Source organism: Malaclemys terrapin, chromosome 10 (assembly GCF_027887155.1).
Source record: "Malaclemys terrapin pileata isolate rMalTer1 chromosome 10, rMalTer1.hap1, whole genome shotgun sequence".
Lineage (NCBI taxonomy): Eukaryota > Metazoa > Chordata > Testudines > Emydidae > Malaclemys > Malaclemys terrapin.
This window is the reverse complement of record NC_071514.1, coordinates 48,187,726-48,196,067: the sequence shown is the minus strand read 5'-3', so window position 1 is coordinate 48,196,067 and position 8,342 is coordinate 48,187,726. Positions and strand designations below refer to the sequence as shown.

At 52.3% G+C, this 8,342-nt stretch overlaps 1 protein-coding gene across 1 annotated transcript in view; it reads left to right on the top strand.

Annotated features, from left to right (window-relative positions):
* The first annotated feature begins 1 nt into the window (after position 1).
* CCDC78 (coiled-coil domain containing 78) overlaps positions 2–8,342 on the top strand; it is an 87,182-nt gene continuing 78,841 nt past the window's right edge. The window contains exon 1 of the mRNA XM_054041918.1: positions 2–63. The gene's annotated coding sequence lies outside the window, so the exon portion shown is untranslated. The remainder of the gene's footprint in view (positions 64–8,342) is intronic.

The window sequence follows — 8,342 nt, the reverse complement described above, 5'->3', positions numbered from 1 at the left end:
TCCCGCCCCTGTGTTGTCATGGAGAAGGGACGCTGCCTGCGGCCGAGGCTGGGAGAGACCCAGGTAGGTACGCGGCGGGGCTTCGGTGGGAGAGGAGTGCAAGAGGCTACCGGGCAGGTGTAGTGTATTAAACTGCTCCGCGTAGGAATGTGCTATAGATAGCAGTTACTGATACAGAATGGATTGTAAGAAACTGCTATTGTAGTAAACTGCTACCGGATGTAGCAAATGCCTACAGGTAGCAGTTTGTTGCACTGTAATATATGTGAAATTGCTACTGTAGAAATGTGCTATCTGTAGCAGTTATTTATACATGTAGATTGTAAGAAACAGCTTTTGTAAAAAGATGCTACTTCCCTCATAAGTAATGTTTTCTAGATCTTAATTTTTTTTTCTCTTCTCTGGGCTCTCTTCAATTTGTCCAGATCTTTCCTGAAATGTGGTGCCCAGAACTGGACACAATACTCCAGTTGAGGCCTAAATCAGGGAGGAGTAGAGTGGACATCCCAGAGTGATGTTCTGGTTTTTTTTGCAACACTGTTCACTCGTTCAGCTTGTGGTCTCTTAGGACCCCTAGATCCCTTTCCACAGTACTCATATTCAGCTTGTGGTCCACTATGACCCCCAGAACCCTTTCCACAGTACTCTTTCCTAGGAAGTCATTTCCCATTTTGTATGCATGCAGCTTGTTATCAGTCACAAACTTTATAATTGTACTCTATGCCATTATCTCAATCATTGATTAAGATTTCGAATAGAAACATATCCAGAACTGATCCCTGGAGAACCCCACTTGTTATACCCTTTCAGCTTGACTCAGTCCTTTCAGCCTGTGAATCACTGATAACTACTGTCGGAACTGTTTTCCGACTAGTTTTGCACCAATCTTATTTTAGCTCCATCTAGGTTGCATTTCCATAGTTTGTTTATGAGAAGGTCATGGGAGACAGTATCAAAAGCCTTACTAAAGGCAAGATAGACCATGTCAAGCACTGCCTCTCATCCACAAGGCTTGTTACACTGTTAAAGAAAGCTATCAGTTTGGTTTTACGTGTGTGACTGCTTGAATTAGCTACATCAGTGGTTCTCAAAGCCGGTCCACTGCTTGTTCAGGGAAAGCCCCTGGCGAGCCGGGCCGGTTTGTTTACCTGCCATATCCACAGGTTCGGCCGAACATGGCTCCCACTGGCCGCAGTTCGCCACTCCAGGCCAATGGGGGCTGCGGGAAGCGGCGCGGGCCGATGGATGTGCTGGTCGCCCTTCCTGCAGCCCCCATTGGCCTGGAGCAGCGAACCGCAGCCAGTGGGAGCTGCGATCGGCCGAACCTGCGGATGTGGCAGGTAAACAAACCGGCCCGGCTCGCCAGGGGCTTTCCCTGAACAAGCGGCGGACCAACTTTGAGAACCACTGAGCTATGTTAGATGGCCTTTTTTAGCATAGTTGGACTTGTCGCTGCTGCAGGTAGCCCCATTCTACAGATAGCATTTTCACACACACACATGTGTAAGAAATTGCAATCTGTAAGGATGTGCTACCCAGCATACACTGCCAAACCAAAGCTTCCCAAAATACAGTGGGATATCTATTCATGGTGCACCTCACTCTCAATCTATATAAGTGCTTCTGGTGAGTACTCTGATTCAGGGCCAGCTCCAGCTTTTTTGCCGCCCCAAGCGGCGAAGTGAAAAAAAAAAAAAAAGCAGATCGGCGGCACTTTGGTGGAAGCTCAAGCGCACCGCTTCATTCTTTGGTGGCAGTTCGGCGGCGAGTTCTTCACTCCCTCTCTTCGTCTTCGGCAGACGAGAGGGACTGAGGGACCCGCCGCCGAATTGCCGCCGAAGACCTGGACGTGCCGCCCCTTTCCACCGGTGCCTGGTGCCGGCCCTGCCCTGACTGCTGAGACAAGGAATCCAGGAGGCATGCACACAAGTGACATAGTAACCACAAAAAGCAACAGAGAGTCCTGTGGCACCTTTAAGACTAACAGAAGTATTGGGAGCATAAGCTTTCGTGGGTAAGAACCTCACTTCTTCAGATGCACGTAATGGAAATCTCCAGAGCCAGGTATAAATCAGTATGGAGATAACGAGGTTAGTTCAATCAGGGAGGGTGAGGTGCTCTGCTAGCAGTTGAGGTGTGAAGAAGGGAGGAGAAACTGCTTCTGTAGTTGGATAGCCATTCACAGTCTTTGTTTAATCCTGATCTGATGGTGTCAAATTTGCAAATGAACTGGAGCTCAGCAGTTTCTCTTTGGATTCTGGTCCTGAAGTTTTTTTGCTGTAAGATGGCTACCTTTACATCTGCTATTGTGTGGCCAGGGAGGTTGAAGTGTTCTCCTACAGGTTTTTGTATATTGCCATTCCTGATATCTGACTTGTGTCCATTTATCCTCTTGAGTAGTGACTGTCCAGTTTGGCCAATGTACATAGCAGAGGGGCATTGCTGGCATATGATGGCATATATAACATTGGTGGACGTGCAGGTGAATGAGCCGGTGATGTTGTAGCTGATCTGGTTAGGTCCTGTGATGGTGTTGCTGGTGTAGATTTGTGGGCAGAGTTGGCATCGAGGTTTGTTGCATGGGTTGGTTCCTGAGTTAGAGTTGTTATGGTGCGGTGCATGGTTGCTGGTGAGAATATGCTTAAGGTTGGCGGGTTGTCTGTGGGCGAGGACTGGCCTGCCTCCCAAGGGATCATTGTCCAGGATGGGTTGTAGATCACTGATGATGCGTTGGAGAGGTTTAAGCTGAGGACTGTAGGTGATGGCCAGTGGAGTTCTGTTGGTTTCTCTTTTGGGCTTGTCTTGTAACAGGAGGCTTCTGGGTACACGTCTGGCTCTGTAGATTTGTTTCTTTATTTCCTTGTGTGGGTATCGTAGTTTTGAGAATGCTTGGTGAAGATCTTGTAGGTGTTGGTCTCTGTCTGAGGGGTTGGAGCAGATGCGATTGTGCTTGGCTGTAGACGATGGATTGTGTGGTGTGACCGGGGTGGAAGCTGGAGGCATGAAGGTAGGCGTAGCGGTCGGTGGGTTTTCGGTATAGGGTGGTGTTAATGTGGCAATCGCTTATTTGTATGGTGGTGTCTAGGAAGTGGACCTCCCGTGTAGACTGGTCCAGGCTGAGGTTGATGGTGGGGTGGAAACCAACAGAACTCCACTGGCCATCATCTACAGTCCTCAGCTTAAACCTCTCCAACACATCATCAGTGATCTACAACCCATCCTGGACAATGATCCCTCACTTTCACAGACCTTGGGAGGCAGGCCAGTCCTTGCCCACAGACAACCCGCCAACCTGAAGCATATTCTCACCAGCAACCACGCACCGCACCATAACAACTCTAACTCAGGAACCAACCCATGCAACAAACCTCGATGGCAACTCTGCCCACATATCTACACCAGCAACACCATCACAGGACCTAACCAGATCAGCTACAACATCACCGGCTCATTCACCTGCACGTCCACCAATGTTATATATGCCATCATATGCCAGCAATGCCCCTCTGCTATGTACATTGGCCAAACTGGACAATCACTACTCAAGAGGATAAATGGACACAAGTCAGATATCAGGAATGGCAATATACAAAAACCTGTAGGAGAACACTTCAACCTCCCTGGCCACACAATAGCAGATGTAAAGATAGCCATCTTACAGCAAAAAAAAACTTCAGGACCAGACTCCAAAGAGAAACTCCTGAGCTCCAGTTCATTTGCAAATTTGACACCATCAGATCAGGATTAAACAAAGACTGTGAATGGCTATCCAACTACAGAAGCAGTTTCTCCTCCCTTGGTGTTCACACCTCAACTGCTAGCAGAGCACCTCACCCTCCCTGATTGAACTAACCTCGTTATCTCCATACTGATTTATACCTGGCTCTGGAGATTTCCATTACTTGCATCTGAAGAAGTGAGGTTCTTACCCACGAAAGCTTATGCTCCCAATACTTCTGTTAGTCTTAAAGGTGCCACAGGACTCTGTTGCTTTTTACAGATTCAGACTAACACAGCTACCCCTCTGATAGTAACCATAGTGACTCTATGCTGACATAACTTGAGTTAACACACACTTAAAGTGTAGATATGGCCTTAGATATATGAAATGTTTGGGAGAGGTAACAGGAACAGTATGAGGGTAGACTAAGATTCATTCAGGTGTTTAGGCTCAAGGCATTGGAACTGGCCTTACTGCACCCTACAGGCTCAGGAACAAAGAGACACATAAAAAAAAGACATCATTTATTTATTAAAATTTCTTGACTCGAGGGTGTGTAACTCATGGTTTTAGAATTCTTGTGGTTGTAAAGGTATCTTGGGGTTGTAGCTGTGTGTTCATGATATTTTGAAAGGCAAAACTATGAATATGTTGAACAAAGAATTAGATCAGTCCTCAGATAAGTACATTGGCAATTAGCCAAGATAATCAGGGCTGCAGGTCCATGCTCTGCATGTCCCTAAACCATCCTTTGACTGCCAGATGCTGGGAGTGGACAATGGGATGGTTCACTGAGTCATTGCCTGGTCTGATAATTCCCTTAGAAGCCCCTGGCATTGGCCATTGTCACAAGACAGAATACTAGATTAGGCGGACTATTGGTCTGACCTATGATGGCAGTTCTAATTTTCTGCAAAAATTACAATAGATTTTTTTCCAGGGAGAAAGACGTTATAGGAGATAGTATACTGCCTTTATTGAATACACCTCCACCCCGATATAACGTGGTCCTCGGGAGACAAAAAATCTCACCGTGTTATAGGTGAGACCGCGTTATATCAAACTTGTTCCTTGTTCCCCGACCGCCCCCTACAGAGACTCCCGTCCCTAATCACCCCCAGGACCCCACCTCCTACCTAGCCCCCCTGTCTACACCTCCACCTCCTGACAGGCACTCACCGGCAGCAGCGGGAAGCAGAGCAGCCCGGCCCCAGCCCACTCCACTCTGCCACCTCCCAGCCGCGGCGCGCCGCTTCCCGCCGTCGGTGAGTGTGGGGAGGTTGGGGAAAGGACGCCCCCCGCACTCACCAGCAGCAGGAAGCGGAGCGACGCGGCCCCAGCCTGCTCCACTTTCCTTGCCCTGGCCCCAGCTGGGGGGAGGGGGGGGGAGCTGGGGAAAGTACTCACCTGTGGCGGGAAGGGGAGCGCTGCGGCTGGGAGGTGGCAGAGTGGAGCAGGCTGGGGCCGGGCTGCTCCACTTCCGCTGCTGCCGGTGAGTACAAGAGGGATCCCTTCCCCCAACCCCCCGTGCCCCAAGCGACACGGCTGGGGGCGGGGTGAGGGAAGCGGAGCGGGCTGCTCCCGGCCCCTGCTAATCCCCAGGGCCACTCTGGGACTGCGGGGCCCCCAAAGGTGCCCCCCCCCACAGCTCCTGCCTCCCAGACCCTGGGAGGGGGAGCCCCTGACTGCCCCCGAGACCCTCTGCCACTTATCCAACCCCTCGGCCCCGGCCTGGCCTGGCACCCTTAACACGCTGCTCAGAGTGTCAGAGCTTTACCGCCTTGTATGCAAACCTGCATTATATTGGGTCGCGTTATATCGGTGTAGAGGTGTATTTAAGAATCAAGTTGTACCCAATGGCATGTGGAAAAACACGAAGGGCTAGACTGAGAGACAAAATAACAGTTGCAAAAATGCAATCCCCATTGGTGGATTGACTCAAAACAAAGTTTTGACGCTAGGCCCGAAATTCAGTCAGCTCTAAAATGAGAAGAAAAAATTAAATTTAAAAATTCAGGGAATTCAGGAAATCTCAGCAGCAGATAAGACAATTTGGGAAACTGCTCGGAGACTCTGTGCATTCAGATACAGTGATAAGGGATTCTTTGTTTCTGAGGGGATATATGTAAAATGTTTCACTGAATTAAGTCTCAGGGATTATCTACACTGGCAAGTTAAAGCAGCAAGTTTGAGCGCTTTAAAGCGCTAGTGTGGGCAGGCTCGGTTCCCAGTGCTCAGAGCTAATCCCCTCGTCAAAGTGGATTACCAGGAACACTGGCACCCCTGGCAGCGCTTTGAACTTTGTAGTGTAGACATAGCTGCAGTAGGTTAGATCAGACAAAGAAGTGTTGCATTGATTAGGCATTGGGATGCCTGTGCCTTTATGAAACCCATCCCTGGGAAGCCGATGCTGAGAGGTGCTGTCTGTGAGAGGGGAAATAAAAAAAAAGCCCCTTTGCCCCCCACAATTTTTGCAAACACGTGTGTCTCAATCCGATTGGGATAACTGTTACCCACTGTGCCCCTGCCTGTGCCAGGTTTCGCTCTCTGTCACCCTCTGCCGGCACCTCACCCCGAGCTTAACTCTTGCTCCTCCCCTCCCCAGCCCTGATTTTGCCCTTTAGCCCCTGTCCTAATCCTGCCTCCAGCTGCTTGACCCACCGACTAGTCAATTTCCGCCCTCTGCTCAGACCCTGGCCAACCCCCTGCTCCGATTCGCCCCTTTGCCCCTTTTTAACCCCTGTAAATATAGGGTTACCATACGTCCGGATTTTCCCGGACATGTCCGGTTTTTTGGGGCTCAAATCCCCGTCCGGGGGGAAATCCCCAAAAGCCGGACATGTCCGGGAAAATCGGGAGGGAGGGAGGGCTCAGTGGTGCTCGGCCAGGGCCTCTGGGGCTCGGGTCGGCGGTGCGGGGCCGAGCCGGGGCCGGGGCCGGCGGTGCTCAGCAGGAGCTGGGGGTGTGGAGCCGGGGCCGGTGCGGTGCCGGGCCGGGAGCCGGGGGCGCGGTGCCGGGCTGGGGTCCAGGAGCCGGGCGCGCGGTGCCAAGCCGGGGGCGCGGGGCCGGGCCGGGAGCCGGGGTCGCCGGGCCGGGAGCCAGGGCCCAAGCCAAGCCAGGCGGGAGACGCCGGGGCCAGAGCCTCTTGGCCTGGGCTGGCCAGCTGGCCACCGAAGGGAGCCGCTCGGCCAGGAGGGCCGGACTGAGCCGCACCGCACCCCGCCCCAGCCTACCTGCTGCCTCCCTGTTTCAGGCTTCCCGTGAACATTTGATTCGTGGGAAGCAGGGGAGGGGGAGGAGCAGGGGGCGGAGCGTTCAGGGGAGGGGGCAGAGTTGGGGCGGGGCTGAGGGCGGAGAAGGGGCGGGGTTGGGGCGGGGCCGGGGCCCCATGGAGTGTCCTCCTTTTTAAAAACTAAAGGATGGTAACCCTATGTAAATAGCCATAAAAATCTGCTCACTGCTAATAAGGGCAGGGTGAAGGGCAGTGGCTTCAGCAGATGTTACTGAGCATGCTCAGTTCGTGTGACCATACAAAAAAGCCACTTTGCTCAAATAAAAAAGCCTCTCTCTCCTCCCCCCCCAACAAACTATTTTGCAAAGCACTGGTGTCTCAGTCCCACTGGGGTAACTGCTAGCCCCTGTGCTGGGTTTTGCCTTCTGTCACCCTGTGCCAGCACCTCACTCCTGGGCTTAACTCCGCCTCCTCCCCCTCCATCCCTGATTTTCCCTTTAGCCCCTCTCCTAATGCTGCCTCCAGCTGCTTGACCCCCCCTCCCCTCTGACCAGTAAATTTCCACCCCCTGCTCAGACCTTGGCCACCCCCCTCCTCCGATTCGCCCTCTTTGCCACTTTTTAACCCCTGTCAAAAGCAGTCTGCAGAATCCTACGGCTAAGGGCAGGGTGAAGGGCAGTGGCTTCAGCAGATGTACTGAGCATGCTCAGATAATCTGAGCATGCTCAGTATACCGTAAGTAGCACATTACTACAGAGAGCACTTTACTACCGGCCCTCCGCGGGCCCCCAGGGCTCTGGTGAGGGTGCCTGGAGCCCTGTCCCAAGTGACCCCCAGGAGCTACCGCAGCAACGGGGCTCCCAAGGCACCCAGTGCCGGCTCCAAGCGGCCCCGTATGGGGTGGCATACTTTCCCCCCCACCGCCCCAATCAGCGCTAGAGGCCCCATGGTGGCGATGTCCCCCCATCCCGGGCACCCAGTGGTAGGATTGCTCACTTTCGAATGGTAACAAGGAGTCCGGTGGATTTATTTGGGCACCGGACTCCTTGTTGTTTCTGTGGATACAGACTAACACGGCTAATCCAGACTAACATCTACTAATCCACGGCTACTCCCTCTGCGGCGAACAGCAGAGGGAGCAGCGAACAGCAGAGGCTAACAGCGGGAGTTTGCCTGGGAGCTGTCCAAGAGGAGGTACGCTAAGTGCTGCATTGGGGGGCTGTGTTGGTGAGTATCTGAGTGCCTGCTGCTGGGACAGTTGGTCAGTTTGACCGTGTGCTTGATTGCTTGCTTGTTTGTTTGAAAAGTGTGAATTGGGAGTGCTTTGTTCCAGGTGGGCCTTGAGTGGGCCTGACTGGTATATAAGGGCAGTCAGCAGCGAACCAGCTG